Source organism: Trichechus manatus, unplaced genomic scaffold (genome assembly GCF_000243295.1).
Source record: "Trichechus manatus latirostris isolate Lorelei unplaced genomic scaffold, TriManLat1.0 scaffold00096, whole genome shotgun sequence".
Taxonomy (NCBI): domain Eukaryota; kingdom Metazoa; phylum Chordata; class Mammalia; order Sirenia; family Trichechidae; genus Trichechus; species Trichechus manatus.
The window spans coordinates 4,421,883-4,438,296 of NW_004444032.1; the positions used below are offsets into that span (position 1 = coordinate 4,421,883).

The 16,414-nt window shown below is 34.8% G+C and overlaps 1 protein-coding gene and 1 non-coding gene across 2 annotated transcripts in view; one reads left to right on the forward strand and one right to left on the reverse strand.

The window, feature by feature from the left end:
• The window catches only part of IMMP2L (inner mitochondrial membrane peptidase subunit 2), a 909,463-nt gene that overhangs the window by 530,825 nt on the left and 362,224 nt on the right, over nt 1-16,414 (forward strand). The gene's annotated exons all lie outside the window — the stretch shown is intronic.
• On the reverse strand, nt 2,847-2,953 carry LOC111821673 (U6 spliceosomal RNA). Its single transcript, XR_002825014.1, has one exon. It is a non-coding gene; the product is annotated as a U6 spliceosomal RNA (small nuclear RNA).

A 16,414-nucleotide genomic window follows, 5' to 3' on the forward strand; every position in this document is an offset into this window, starting at 1 on the left:
TTATTTAACAGATATTGTTGTTGTGTGCCATCAAGCCGATTCTGACTCACAGCAACCCTATAGGACAATGTAGAACTGCCGCATAGGATTGCTAGGCTGTAATCTTGCATGATCTGCTGGTCTTTCTCCCAAGAAGACACTGATGGGTTCGAACTACCGATCTTTCAATTGCCAGCAGAATGCTTAACTATTGCACCACCAGGTCTCCTCATGTAACAGATACTTTAATGCTTATTATATAAAAACAAGAGTTTTACTTTTCCATATGACCCTGAGAGATTACGAGAATGCAGACTAGAAAAAGCCACTGTATTTGGCAGTTAAATGGCCATTGCTGGCCTTTGCTAGAGTTGCATGTTTATAGTGAAGATAGGATGGGCTGCCACAAAGATACACCTTAAAGAAGCATAGATGTGTGCTTAGCCTTTTTATTTATACTACTAATTTCATGAAACAAATTCAGTAGACTTCAAAGTTTTTTCCCCCCTATAAACATATTTTTTACCACAAATATAAGACATCACAGCTTAGTTTAGTATATTTTACTTTGTAGGGACTTGCTTTTTTTTTTTCAATAAAGACATATCAAAAATTTATGAGCCCCAGGAAAACAGTAATTTACATTTCCTTAGGTGGTACATGGCCATCAGAATTAGCCACTAATCCCTAAGCAGGATTATCTTCTTGAAGATTTATCATACTAAAATACTAGCTGTGAATCATAATTCAGGACAACCAGAATTATATGAAGACATTGTACATTGCTAATTGAATGCATACTAAAGTGATCCATTTGAATATTTCCCTTCAGTGCAATATTTGCGCAAAGTAATAGCATCAGTATCAATTTATGCTATTTCCTGAAATAACTAATACTTGATTTATCATAAAATGTTCTATTGCCATAGTCAAGGTCTTATTATATGTCTTTGTTATGTGTCAGTCTTGAAGAGTATACCCTCAAAAGTGGAAGTAGTCATAGATTCTTTAATATTGAGGAGAAAGTTGTAGACGATAAAGTATTTCCAAATATATAACCAAATGCTAGAAAAATCTGGTTAAGCGCTCCCTTTGCTATAATTGTTTGTTGAAACACGATTCCTTAAGCTAATCTGACTGTGTGCTTCATAAGAATGAAAACTGAAGTTGTTTGAATTAAGCTTTCACAGTCACTATTGCTGTCACTCCATGTATCTTGATGTTTTCCAACTTGTAAAATATGCTGGTCAATTTGGTAACTCCCGGAACTATTTTGCAGATTTAATTATGGAGCCCTGGTGGCACAGTGGTTAAGAGATCAGCTTCTAACCAAAAGCTGGGCAGTTCAAATCCACCAGCTGCTCCTTGGAAACCCTATGGGGCAGTTTTACTCTGTCCTATAGGGTCACTGTGAGTTGGAATCGACTTGATGCCAGTGGGTTTAACAGAAATGTAATTTTTTTTGAAATAAATAATTTTGGGAAAGTTGGTTTAAATTCTCATTAATGAAAATAAATACCTACACTGTGATGGCCAGACCAATTTATAGGTGCACCTGGACATATAAAACTGAACTAACATGCTGCAGGTGTGCAATGGTAACCAACATATGTAGAGAAATGGAAAAATATTCCTTGTGTAAAATTTGCACATAATTAAGGGAGGAATAGAGATACTAGAATTACCTCATAAATCCATTTTTTAGATTTTTTTTGTAGATTTTTGTTTAAGCAGTAAAAATTGGTAGATTTTGTTGCCTTTTTTTTTTGTCATTACCATGTTTACACTTTATTATACGGCCAAAAAATTAAATACCCAATACAAGTTGAAGAGCTCACTGACTTGAATTAGCATGAATTTCTTTGAACTGAGCCATCTATACCTGATGCCAAATTTGATGTTTTACTTTCCAGATGATGCCTACCTACTAATGTGTGTTAACAAACGTAGCATCTGAACATATCTTCCTAAAAGTGCCATAGGAGTGTGTCACATTTATGTGAATCATAAGGATTAATAGATTTCCATATGATGTGTTTAGAGAAATGTAGAAATGTATTCTGTTTGTATTAAAAATAAACTAAAAAAAAACCAACCCCGTTGCCATCAAGTCGATTCCGAATCATAGCAACTGTATAGGACAGCGTAGAACTGCCCCATAGCCATCCTAGTGGGAGTGAAAAGATATTTCATGGTAGTTTTGATTTGTATGTATCTGAAGCTGAGCATCTTTTCATGTGTTTGATGACCATTTGAATGGTCCTCTTTGATGAAATGTCTATTCAAGTCCGTTGCTCATTTTATGATTGGATTGTCTTTTTGTTGTTAAGTTGTCAAAGTTTTATACAGTCATGTATCACTTAACATCCATGATACGTTCTGTGAGATAGATGTTTTGTGATTTTGACGTTGTGCAAACACCATATTATATACTTAGCAAAGCTGTATGGGATACTGGCAGTACAATCTCTTTGTATACAAGAGACATATGAGATACACATGTTGGATGCTTGAACCTGTTGAGTTTGCTACATCCCATTCTCGAATCAGGATTTCTGAACTGTATTATAACCTTATGGGACCATGGACATATATGCAGCCAGACATTGCCCAAACAGACATTATGTGGTGCATGACTGTATATATTTTTGTTATTAGATTATCATTACTGTTATTTTAGTGTCCATAAGTAAAGTTTTATTGCTTTCATAGTACAAGAGCAGAGTTGAATAGGTGCAACAGAGACCCTGTGGTCAGCAAACCCTAGAACATTTATTATCTGGCCCTCATGGAAAAAGTTTGCTGACCCCTGCTCTAAATTAAAGCCTAATGTAGTAATCTGCACAAACAAAATTGATATTAGCATAAAAAATATGGAACGTTTCATGAATTTGCATGTCATCCTTGTGCAAGGGCCATGCTAATCTTCTCTGTATCTTTCCAATTTTAGTATATGTGCCGCTGAAGCGAGCACTGGTTATTAGATTCTTGTTAGATACATGATTTCCAAAGATATTCTCCCAGTCAGTAATTTGTATTTTTACTTTTATGGTAAAGTCTTTTGATGAACAAATTTTTATGAGGTTGACTTTTTTTGGTTGGCAGGTTTTTGATGACTGATTCAATCTCTTCATTTGTTATGGGTTTATTGAGACTTTCTATTTTCTCTTGAGTCAGTTTGTGTTGGTTATGTGCTTCTAAGAATGTGTACATTTCGTCTATGTTACCCAGTTTGTTGCCATACAGTTGTTCATAGTATTCCATCATAATTCTCTTTATTTATATCAGGTAAATTGCAATGTCCCCTCTTTCACTTCTTTTTTGGTTTTTTGCATCTTTTCTATTTTCTTTGTTTGCCAGTCTAGCTAAAGGTTTGTCAATTTTATTGCTCTTTTCAAAGAACCAACTTTTGGTTTTATTGATTCTCTCCATTGCTTTTCTGTTTTTGCTTTTATTTATTTCTGCTGTGATCCTTGTTATTTCCTTTCTTCTGGTAGATTTAGGCTTAGTTTGCTCTTCAGTTTCTAATTCCTGGAGTTGTCAAGTTAATCTGTTAATTTGAGATCTTTCTTCTTTCATGTAGGCATTTATTGCTATAAGTTTCCCTCTGGTACTGCCTTCAAACAAGCTCTTCTGTTAATTTAGAATATGGTACCATACCTACCACTTATTATGAAAAAAATTTTAACATCAAATTAAGGTTCTTCATTTCAACATTTGTAGCAATGGTGTGGTTGATGTTTTATGAGTTTTTTAACAATCTCACACTGACCTATGGGAGATAGTTTTCCTATGATGGATAGACTTTTAGGCACAGATATTAGGTAGAGTGAGCACATTAGGATATCATCACAGCCTTTTTACTTCTTAAGAAAATGCAGTGCATTTTTAAAATGTCACCTGGAAGTAGATGTGTAAACTTTAACATCTCTGTATTTTATTTTCTGCAAATGATTAATTTCTCACTTTTCATTACTCCTCTTATTACATTATATAAAATAATACAAAATTAATTACCCTAAATTATTTTAGTAAAGTTTACTTTCTGTTAAATATTGAAAGACCAAGATTCTTTCATGTAAATCTCAATACATGAGAGAACCGAGAGAATAAATACTTGAAATAGTATCTATCTGCTTTGAAGACAACTGAATTTATTTATATTGTAAATAATATTTCACACCACAGTCAGTTACCTTGCTGAGTAATAAAAGATCCTGAAATGAAAATGACTCTTTTTCACAAAATATAGTTGTAGGATTCATTTACTACTAAGCTGCCTTGGTTTATAGTACTCCTGAAATAGACAATGGTATCCTACTAATGCATCTTAAGTGGGTTTTAAGACCATCCAAGGCACTCTTGTGAAATTAATGACTTCTGCTTTTGGCCCCAATTGTATCTTGTGATTCTCCTAAACTATGCTTAGTTTACCTCTGCTTTTTTCTCAGACTTTATAATCTGTATTATTGGTTGCTTTCCAGATTTTTTAGAAATCTCCACTCCAGAAAGAGTATGTGTTTACAGCTGCCTTGAAAACATTTAGACCTTTACAAATTTGAAAACATAAATCTGAAGATTAATCTTCTGTACTATGTCTCGTAGTTTAAGGACATCAGAGCCTTTTAAATATTAAAGCACCTAACAACTTGATCAAGAAAATCAGTACAGCCAAACAGCGTAATGACGACAAAATGCTAATTAAATTTTCCCTTGTAAAAAATTTCATCTTTAGTCTGAGTGAGCCTATACAACAGTGTTATTAGCTAAGTGCGAGAGATCTGCTTAGCAGTTCTGACTGCTCATTATTGGTCCTTGACATTTAGTTCATATGCATATTTATTCTGTTGCAAAACATTGTATCACTTGAAAGCATTAATAAACAAAAATGTTTCCTTTTAATTGTAAAACTTTCACATGGTGATTTCTTATGATATCATGGAGAAGTTTATAATCTTAATGGATGCATTAAAAAATTAAGTGACAGCAATTTTGAACGTGATAAACTCCTTATTCACCTATTCAAAATTTCAGAAACTGTAAAGTTATTCTGGTTTGTAAAATATCCTTAAAAAATGCCCTTTTACTAGAGTGCGTGATGGAATTGAACAGCTTTTTAATCAAGTAGTAGTATTAATAAAAGAGATGTGCAACATCAATAAAATTTGTGATTGCTTCCGGAAGTACTGAGGGCTTTATTTTTTATTCTGTGGGCATTTTTAACTGAGGAAAGTGCTATGTTGGAAAGAAAGAAAAAGAAGAATACAGATCCTGCTTTAGAAGATCCTGATGTTTATAATCCAGTTAAGTGTCTAAAGATAAATTTTAAAGTGTCAAAAAGCCAAATTCATAATGTCATATAACTACATTAAAGAACACTAAGGGATTTATTGGATCAGAATAAATTAAAAGGGACCTTTGCTTTCCTCAAGTCCAAATACTTGATTTTAGGAATGAGTAAGCTGAGGCCACCAAAGGTGAGGTGACTGACCTGGGTCTCACAGGCTGGCCTAGGGAGCTCTGGACCAGAAATTAATTCACAGTGTTCAGTCACTGTGTCATTATGGGGCCTGGCTCAGGCAGAAGAAGGCTTCTAGGAACATATAAATCTTGACCCTAGAGGAAATAGTGTTATAAACAGCAGTGAACTAGAACCTTCTTTCAGCTCTAAGGTTTTTCTAGTTCTAAAATTCCATATTTCTTGATTCAAACTGGTAGCAAATAGGGAATAATATGAGCAATAATAATGAAAATAATGACTAAAAGTTAAAAAAACTTAGTATGTGCTAGGCTCTGTTTTCATTACTTCATGACATCCTCCTAATAGCCTAATGAGATAGGTATTATTATCATTCCCATTTTATGGATGAGGAAACTGAGGCACAGAGAAGTTAAGTAATTTTCCTAAGATAAAAATGGAATGTTTTGAGAGGATAGATAGATAGATGATAGATAGATAGATAGATAGATGGATGATAGAGATAGAGAGACAGATAGACGGACCGACTGACCAGCCCCGTCCAGTCAATGTCAGGTGACTATTTAGGAGGGGAGGTACTATGTTGAGTATTAGAGACAATTAAGAAGGGGATCTTAAATGTGAATTTTTCGAAAAACAACTACTACAACAAAAACTCTAATAATTCCTATGTTATCTAACATAATGATGTCCAACATTTCTGTAGCTTCCTAATTGATAGGGAGAATAATCAATATAATTTGAAAGAGCATCCAGCTGTCGTCTGTGTCCACAATTCTCAAAGATATGATTGCTATCATACATCAGCATGTATATGACTGAGGCAGGTCAAGATCATGGCTGCAGGATCCTTTGTGTGTTTGATCATTTTCGGGATTCTGTCATCTTTCATGTTTGCAGAAGCAGTCACTGTTTACTGCTGTATTCTAACCAAGCAAGCCATCTCTGAATACTGCTATAGTTAACTACTAACTCATGGTGCTCCATCTTTTGTTTTAGATTGTGTTTTACCTCCTATTTCTTGCTTGCTATAGAAAATTTTATTTAGCTTTTTTACTTTAGTTTATAAAACATTAGGATGATGGGAACAGGGTGAACGGATTATACTTTATTTGTTCCTATCCTTCTCTTCGCATTTTAAACATGTACTAGTGATAGTGGTCACAGTGGTGCAGAAGATGCAGAATGTGGAATAGAGTAGTTCTAAGTAAAACTGCCCGTTTTTGTAGGCTTGAAGAAGCTAATGCCTTTTTGAAGCAGGGCTATGTTTGATCCTCTCTCAAAGGAATATTGGATTCGTTAATGGTTTCCGGATTCTTTTAACATTCTATTATTGACTTCACTAAAAAATGGTAAAAAAAAAAAATACTGTATCAGTACAGCACGTGTAATGCAGCGCAGTTTAGATGGACATTTTCTTCTACATAGTTCGATATACTTTAATTAACAATCTGTCTGTTTTGTTTTCGTTCAATAATATTTACTGAACTCCTACTAAGCTTTAAGTACTCTTGTAGGTGCTGGACTTGTGCCTGGCGTTATGGTTATTAGCTTGTCATTACCCTAGCTTAAAGTAGATAAGCTTTTCAGAGGATCAGATTTTAGTTTTTGCAGCTCAGATCAAGTAAATGTGCAGTGTTACACAGCCAAAATTTATTTCAACAGTTCTGCAGAAGTTATAAGACATAAAAGACAAAATAATCAATTTGTATGGTATAAAGTAAGTCCTAAGTATTGCTATTCTACAATACAGAATTTTTTCTATAGCTCCTTCCTTCCTTCCTCCTTCCCTCTGTCCCTCTGCCCCTCCCTCCCTCCCTCCATAGAATCATTATAAACACGTTTTAAATTAGGTGTAGGAGTTTAACAGATTTTAAATGTATGTGGAATTGTCAAAATGTTGTACAAAGTGGCTGTACCATTCTGCATTCCCACCAGCAATGTGGGAGAATTCATATTGCTCTACATCCTCACCAACACTTCATCGGTTCTTTGTAATTATAGCTATTCTGGTATGTGTGTGGTAGTATCTCATTGTGGTTTTATTTTGCATTTCCCTAATGACTAGTGATTTTAAGCATCTTTTTAATGTGCTTGGAGTCCCTGGGTGGTTCAAACAGTTAATGCAGTCACTGCTAACCAAAAAGTTCAAACTCTTGAGTCCACCCACAGGAACCTCGGGAGAAAGGCCTGGTGATCTGCTTACAAAAAATCAGCCATTGAAAGCCCTATGGAGTACAGTTTTACTCTGACACACATAGGGTTGCCATGAGTCAGAATCGACTTGACAGCAACTTTTTTTTTTTTCTTTTTAATGTGCTTTTTTTTGTCATTCATACATCTTCTTTGCTGAAGTATCTATTAAAATCCTTAGCCCATTTTTTAGAATCAGTTCATCTTCTTGTTATTGAGTTATAAGAATTGTTTATATTTTCTGAATACAAATCTTTATTTGATATATACCTTGCAATTATTTGCTACTGTTCTTTACTTTTTATTTTCGTAACAGAAGCTTTTAAAGAGTAAAAATTTTTAATTTTCATGCAGTATAATTTACCAATTTTTCTTTTATGGTTCATGCTTTTTTGTGTCCTCTCCACAGCATAGTTGCCTAACATCAGGTAATGGAGATCTGCTGCTGTGCTTTCTTCTAGATGTTTTATAGTTTTAGGTTTTACATTTAAGTCTGTGATCCATTTTGAGTTAATTTTTGTATATGGTTGAGATAAGGTCCATGGTTCCGTTTTTCCCAGATGTGTACCCAATTATTCTAGCACTCTTTGTTAAAAAAGACTATCTTTTCCCGACTTAATTACCTGGCATCTGTGTCAAAAATAAATTGATCATAAATATATGGATCTATTTCTGGACTCTATTTTATTATACTAATCTTTGTGTTTGTCCTTATGTCACTACCCCACGGCCTGTGTTGAAGTAACCTTATAATAAGTCTTGAAATCAGGTAGGGTGAGTCAGTCAACTTCATCTTTTTAAAAAATATGTTGAGTCTTCTAGGTCTTTTGCACATCCGTATAAATGCAAAACTCAACTTGTCAATTTCTGCTAGGATTTTGATGTCTGGCATCTTTCATTATTTTGTAATGATCCAAATTTCCATGTCGGGTCATTTTTCATTCTGCCTAAGAATTTCTTTTAACATTTCTTGTAGTATAGGTCTGGTGACAACAAGGAAGTTCCCAAAAAATAAAATAAGACCAATATCCTTTATAAAGATGCAAAAATTCTTGGCAAAATTTTAGCAAATCAAGTCCGTTAATATATAAAAAGGATAATACATCATGACTGAAAAGGGTTTATTGCAGGAATGCAAAGTTGGTTTAACATTAACACATGAATCAAAGTACTCTACTATATTAATAACTGAAAAAAAAAATAAAGATGCAGCTAAAGAATTTGACAAAAATTCAACACCCATTCATGATAAAAGTACCAGAACGCTATGAGCAGAAGGGAAATTCTTCAGCATAATAAAGAGAAATCTATTAAAAATCGACATCTTAATGGTGAAATACTGAGTATGTCCTTCTTAAGATTAGAAGCAAAGCAAGGATGTCCACTCTCAGCACTTCTATTCAACATGATACTGGAGGCCCTAGCCAGTAATAAATTTATAAGTAAATTCTAGGGTAAATAAATCTTAATTCACTCTTTTATTCAATATATTTCAAAAGGAAAAGTATTTACTGAGTACTCTGCTAACTGCAGAGGGTTACACTGTACTGGTGAATACGCTCTTAGTTTTACTCTACTGTCTTCTCAGGAAGATTTCCATTGTCAGTCAACATTCATGTACTTGATAGATAATTTACAGTCAATCTAATGAAATAGGGTATGTTATAGAAATTAATATATAAAATAATAGGTTAGTTTTTATTATTTAGACTACATGGTTACTCTTTGCAACAGAGGAAATATGCATAGTCATAAAGCTATTGACGTACATAGTCTCATGAAAAAATATAACTTTCTTAATCATTTTTGTAACATAACACAAATTGCTATATTAAGATTGAAAAACTTTCCATTTCTTAGAATAGTTGTAGAAACATAGAAAAATTCACATTTATCAAAATAGCACCCTATAAATGACTTCAGAGCACTTTGGAGCTGTATTAAAAGAAATGCAATTAAATTTTGTTTCATGCAAATTGCATATCAATAATTAATACTTAGTGGTTTCATCCAAGTACTACTCATGTATCAGAGCTTAGCTCAAATTTCTCCCCTTTGAAGTTATTTATTATCAGCCTCATTTGAAATTATCTCTACCTCCTCTAAATTTTCCTATCATTTAGAATCTCTACCACTCAATGTATTAGAGATTGCACTGTACTGTCCCTTAGCTTTTATTGTCATACATGGAATATTTTAATAACTAAACTGAAAAACTGATGTAAGAATGTACTGTCTGTTATTTTGTTCTTCATCACATAGAGCACCTTGAGCATAGTATATACTCAGAGAACACCTTTACTGACTGGATTCACTGGCAAATTTAGCCAGCCGAAGGACCATTTCTGTGAACCCCCTGACCTAGAAAGTGGGCCCATGTCTGCAGCCACAGTTACAAATCACCTCCTTTCTCTATAGCCTCGAGCAGTTAATGCTCTGTGTTTTGCGCATTTCAAATATACCTCTGAGAACACTTCAGGCTGTGTCATAAGACCATGCCTGCGCTCTAAGACCGTGAGCTCTCTAAGTGGGGCATGTCTTTCTGTTTAGAGCTCTATCCACTGTGGCTGGCACATGGAGGTGGGCCTTGGGCAGTGTGTGGTGAGTCACTGTGCATGAAGATTCACTGGGTATGCCACATTCCTTTCACAGATTTTTATCAATGATCAGTGGAGATTTTTTATTTTTCAAAAATCCATCATATATCCCAGAAGTGTACTCCTTCGATTGAGTTTCCTTAAGCATGAGGGTTAGGGCAGCTGTTTTTTCGTAAGATGTGACTCTCTAGCAGGTGTCAGCAAACTTTTTTCTATAAAGATCAGATAGTAAATATTTTAGTCTTTGTGGGCCATGCAATCTACTTCTAAACTATGTAAATCTATCAGTGTGGCTGAGTTCTAATAAAACTACTTGCAAAAACAGATGGTGGGCCAAATTTGCCAACCCTTGCTCTATAGAAATATTATCTTGACTTATATACTGCATACTTGTTTGCTTTTTGTATGAAAATGTACATTTTTGTTTCTGTAATTTAAGACAGACTTTATATGATTTCATGAGAATCTGCCATTTCTCCAAGGAGTCCTAGTTCCTTTTATCGGAGAAATGGTATTAGAAACCAAGATCTGGGCACTAGGTGTGCTCACTGCTACTGGAATATTTGCTTCTAGTCCCTCTTACCTGATAGAGCAATGAAATATAGGTGTATATACTAACCTGTATATATACGCATGTCTATATTGCTCTATATAGACACCCGTGTCCATTAGAGACTAAATATGAGTTTATCTTGATGTCTTCCACTGTAATCCATTACCACATGGATTGTTCTAATCTCTTGCTGTCGGTAAACTCCCACTGCAACAGTGAGAAAAATAGCTCCCACCATCTACCATCCATTTGCTTAATTGTTCAATTTCAGTATACATGTATATACGGCTTCATTTTTATCTTTATTTGAGCACATTTTTCCCCTCTGAAATACTTTAGCCTTTTGTAAATTTGTGCATTCGTCTCTCATCTTACTTGTAGGTCAGCCATAAAAATATTCAAATGAAGAGTCCCAATTTATGTAGGGCAAATAAGAAATGTACAAGAATATGCTTTTTCAGCTGGAAAGTACTGTAAAGATATAAGGTAGTTACCCAGTTGTCACTAACGCTATCGGTGTTTTTATGGTGATATTTTATCAGTTTAGTAATTCAGCCGGAGAGCCATTTTATAATGTCAGAATAGTATCACTGATGGGTTTAGCTTTAATTTTTGTTCTAACTGTATATTTTTGCTGGGCAGTACTATAAATACAGTGGGTAATGATGTAATTAATCATTGTTTACTAATGTAAATAAAATCAATACATTTTCATCAGCCTCTTGTAGTTGGTCATCTCAATAGCCCGCCCCCCATTCCCAAGGAATTTGTGGGCTTGAGTCTTGGTGACAGCAAGTCAATTTCTTTAGAAGATTTACTTATGAGCTTCACAGCTAAAACTAACCAGAGTCAAAAGTGGCATCTTCTCTGACTTTCCTATGTTTGTTGTTTAGACCCTTCCATCTGTACAAAGGCCTTGTAAAGGTGAGAGAAAAGAAACAGGCATTTCATAATAAAGCTAATAATATAATTTACTGGCATTCATTATATGATCATATATTTTGACATTTAATGGGAAAAAAAGAAAAATAAGAGTTTGTCTAATGAAAGGAAAACTTTTTTAAAGTAGCATCAATTTTCAGCACTTTTTGTAGGTTTTATTTCTCTTAGTTTTAGATGGTGGAGAAAGTGCAGAAAGAGACTGAATTTTGAAATTGCCTCAATGTTCTTATTTTCTTTCAGTGATTAGGTGCAATAGATACAGTCCCAAATTCTGCACTTCCTTCTTGCTGCTATCTGGCTCTTCCAGATAGAATCTCACCTGGCAGGATTCAAGCTTCCTTTGGTGGTAATCAGCTGGAATGTACTAGAGTCTGGCTTCCTGGAGGGGATCAAACTTGGGAGAAAAAGCAATTCTGGCAATCTGGGTTTAGAATTTTGTAACTAGTGATTCTGTCACTGCCCCATTAGAGTGAATGTCTTTTTGTTCCCTTAAACACGATCTGGAATCCTACCAGAAACCACTCTTCTGCTATCAATATTTTTAAAAGATATTCTTCTCTTTGGCTAAAAATGATTTGCTTACAAACCAGGAATATCAGGTTCACTCCATCAGTTGGTTTAGAAATGTGTTGCTGAATTGAAGTGGCTGAAATTATAGCTGGTGTGGAAAATGATGAACAGTGTATTGAAATACCCAAATGCCTTATTTTCTAAGTATCATAGTCATTTTATTTTCTTCCAACATGATAGGCTTAAATTTACATGAGTTTTTAGATACATAGCAAAAGAGTCAGAAGGCATTTGACCATTGCTTGTAAACTCTAAGATTTGATAGGGTAATTTAAGTGTTTGTCTCTCTGCTGAGGGTAAGTGACTTTAATTGAAACCTTTGGTGCTTAGGACAAAACAAGTCTTTGAATGGAGTTTATTCCTGCCTGGCCGGAGCGACCCGATACAGAGATAGGTACCTGTTATTTGTTCAGCTGATTACTAGTAGTTTGATCTGAATACACCACTCGACCTCTCTACGTTTCCAATTTTTCACCTCTATAATGGAGAGACTCCTTCCCCAGAGAACCCGACTGCTGAGAACAACACTCTGGGAAGTGTAAAGGCGTTGCTGCTCTTATCTCCTTTGTCCCCCAGCAAGCAGTGAGCTGAAACCAGATCTTTCCCTGATGTAATTTTCTCTTGACCTTCTTGGAACTATATACTATATCCCATGGAAGTTGTTAAACTCTGTCGTAACACCCAAGTTATGCCACTGGTTTATGGAAATGTAATCAATATCCATGAGTTTTAAATCCTTTGAGAACTCATGTAATAAGTGGCTGATTTATCATGACAGCTAGTCAACTGTATCTACTTAGAAGAAGAATCATACTGGTTCCTTTTACCATTACCCCTTCCCCTCGAGTTGATTCCAACCCATAGCGACCCTATAGGACAGAGTAGAGCTGCCCACAGGGTTTCCAAAGCTGTCACTATGAATCAGAATCGACTTGACGGTAATGGGTTTGGTTTTTTTTTTTTTTTTTTGAATCTTTACGGAAGCAGACTGCCACATCTTTCTCCTGCAGAATGACTTGTGGGTTTGAAGACCAACCTTTCAGTTAGCAGCTGAGTGCTTTAACCACTGTGCCACCGGGGCTCCTTTACCATTACTGTATCTCAAGCTATTTCTTCAATATCATTTAGAGTGATTTTTCAAATGATTGTTTAATAATAGCCGTTTACTGGAATTTATTATATAAAATAGCTTGAAAACTTATTTTAAACATTCCCCTTGAATACTAACTAAAGAGTTGTAGGTATTTTATGTAAAGATGATAAAATTTTAACTGATGCACTGTATATCCTAATCTAGTCCTATCTAATCCTAATTAGATCCTAATGCCTAATCCTAGGTGTAACTCACATTTTCTTAAGACGAAGATTCAGATTCTAGTGATGTTTCAAGAAAATTATATTTTAGAACTAGTTCTCACAATACTACTCATAGGATTTTTTAATCATTCCAATCCCAATCATTTTAGATTGCAGGTGTCTGCTGTTTATTCTTTTTTAATACATAGTGTCTTTCTTAACAACATACTGTGATATTAAAAGAAAAGAAAAGAGACAAAACAGGGGAAACCACAGAATGCTACCTAAAAGCTTAGTATATTAGCAGCATCTAGTAACTATTAGAGAAACGAGTTCGAAAATGATGAGGCCCATATTGAAGCACAACATAGTTTATATTTTTTTTCCTCAGGGAACCTCTTCATGATGGTATATTTAATAAGCAGATTCACAGACAGCTGTACCATCTTCATTACAAATAAATTACATAAAAATTTCATCATCGCCTTTTGCTGTTTCTTTGTTTAGAAAGAAGATGATTATTAAGTATTTACAGCAGTAATGGCAGACATAGAGATTTCCCTATGCTGATTACAAAATCTAATTTGTTTAATTTATAGACCAAAGAGAGTGCAAGTAAGAATGTGGTAGAGTAAAAGAAAAAAGGTGCACGGCAAGCAATATATTTGCAGTTTATTACTGATCCCTCTGTTCAGTATGAGTGTGTTTAATGACAGAGTGGAGCCCTGATGGCGCAGTGGTTAAGCCCTTGGCTGCTAACCAAGATTGGCAGTTTGAACCCACCAGCTGCTCCTCAGAGGAAAGATGTAACAGTCTGCTCCAATAAAGATTTACAGCCTTAGAAACCCTATGAGGCAGCTTTACTCTGTCATACAGAGTCGCTATGAGTTAGAATCAACTCAATGGCAGTGGGTTTTTTGGTTTAATGACAGAGCTACCAAGTGTATGATTACTAGACTTAACAATCCAAACCCGTTTTACCAAGCTTTGGCTAAGGTTACAAAAGTCTCATTTTCAATGCTGCGTTTGCTGACTTATTTGCAAACATTAATAAAGATTGGTTTTATCCCTTGAGGTGGTTCAAATGTTTGTCAAGAGAAAGAGATGACAGATTGTTTACTAACAATTGTTGCACTGTTATTCTTTTTAAAAAAAAGTATGTTTAAATTTTTGCCTGATATTTATTTTAACTTTTAGTTATATGAATCTTTAAACTATAAACTTTAAAAAACTAAGTTTCTAGAATATACACTACTTATTTTTGCCACATGTATGCAAACCTTTTTACCAAATATCTGTTTCATTTTGTTTTTGCCTTTTACTTTTAAGAAACTGTTTCTCCTAGCCTGTCTTTCTGAATTGTCAGGCCTTTGTGATTAAAAATAATAATACTGCTTAGGCTGTGAATTTAGATTTCTTCCTGTCCTGAGACCATTCTACCACATGGAAATATAAAAGTTAGGTTTGTTTCTTTTTCTTCCTGTAGGTATATCAACTTTAATGTCGAGATACTGCACAACACATAGAGAAACAGTAGTACACTTCCTTGCACATGGAAAATGCTCAGTAATATCTGTGGTTTATCAACTGAAGATAAACTTACCATAAAAGTCATTTTTACCAAAAGGTTGGCAGTTCGAATCCACTAGCCACTCCTTGGAAACCTTATGGGGCAGTTCTACTCCGTCCTTTGGGTCACTGTGAGTCCAAATTGACTCGACGGCAAAGGGATTTTTTGGTATGGCTATGTTTGAAGACCAAAAGTATTTCTACCACGTACACTGTTCAGAGTCTCGCCTTAGATGAAACACTTCCCACCAAATGCCCCCAGCCCCCCCAATTATCAGATACTGTGTAGCTTCATCATACAAAATTAGCGTTCTCACTTTATATATATATTTGGAGCCCTGGTGGTGTAGTGGTTAAGAGCTCAGCTGCTAACCAAAAGGTCGGCAGTTCAAATCCACCAGCTGTCCTTGGAAACCCTATGGGGCAGTTCTACTCAGTCCTATACGGTTGCTATGAGTCGGAACTGACTCGACGGCACCTAACAACAACAACAACGTGTAGCTTCATCATACAAAATTAATGTTCTCTCTCTCTCTACATGTAATGTGTGTATATATATATATATGTATATATAATACACGCCTACACACACCCATTTGTAGGAGGAGATATTTTAGCCAATTTAGCATATTAGCTTGTGGAATTTTATCTGCAGAATTCAGTTAATATTTTCAGATATTCACATGGAACAAATAATTGTGATATATTTTTTAAATATAAAACACCACCATTATTATTTCAGTGTATGAGTGGTTAGCAAAACAGGCCTTCTTTTCTCTGTGTATCTATCTGGACCCACGAGTAAATTTAACAAATCAGAATTCAGCACATACTGATCATATACAGAGTTGTTTGTTTTAGACCATATGGAGTTGTTTGTTTACACCATCTATCAAACCCAGTTGTTAAACTGCAGTGGAAGTTCAAGTGGCTCTTTATAGGCAATAGATCAATAAATGGAGTGGTTAATCTGTGGCGAGTTGGTTAAACTCATTGCCATAGAGTTGATTCTGACTCATAGTGACCCCATGTAACAGAGTAGAACTGTCCCATAGGGTTTCCAAGACTGTAAGTCTTTTTTTTTTTTTTTTTATTGTACTTCAGGTGAGGCTTACAGAACAAATAGTTTCTCATGAAACATTAGTACACACATTGTTTTATGACATTGGTTAACAACCCCACAACATATCAACCCTCTAACTTCTCAACCTTTTTTTTTATTTGGTGAAAATACAC